Consider the following 693-nt stretch of genomic DNA (forward strand, 5'->3'; position numbering starts at 1 on the left):
AGAGAGAGAGAGAGAGAGAGAGAGAGAGAGAGAGAGAGAGAGAGGAGTAGTGATGCTCAGTTCCCTCTCTTCGTGTTCAGTTCAGAACCACAGTCCGTGGAATGGGGCCACCCACATTCAGGATGGAGCTACCCACTTCCACAAACCCAACCTAGAAACTCCCCAACAGATATACCCAGCAGTCAGCCTCCTTGGTGATGCTGGCTCTTGCCAAGTTGAAAATCAGTACCAAGCATCACAGTGTACCTTGTGGCACTGCTTAAGGATTTTACAAGATGAAACAGCACAAATATTCAACATTAAGTGATTTTATAACAGTGGTTGAATGGATGAAGTAATCTACCAACTCTAAAATCTATGTTTAGGGTTGGCAAGATGGCTCAGTGGGTAACGGTAGTTGCTGCCATGCCTGGCAACCTGAGTTTTGTCCCCAGAACCCACATAGTGGAAGAAGAGAACCAACTCATGTAAGCTGTCCTCTGATCTGTCCATTTTGTTACACTGTATTTCTGCTCTTGTTTAAGGTATTGTGTTCGTGCAGCTCATTTAAAAATGTAATGTATAATTAAGAAATACAGATTAATAGATAGTCATCTATAATAATCAAACTAATTGTGTTAGTTTGGTTTTCTAGATATACAAAGATATATAGAGATAGAGTTCAGTTAGATAGGTATTCTTCAAACCTTTCAA

This window comes from Microtus ochrogaster, chromosome 22 (assembly GCF_000317375.1).
Source record: "Microtus ochrogaster isolate Prairie Vole_2 chromosome 22, MicOch1.0, whole genome shotgun sequence".
NCBI classification, from domain to species: Eukaryota; Metazoa; Chordata; class Mammalia; order Rodentia; family Cricetidae; genus Microtus; species Microtus ochrogaster.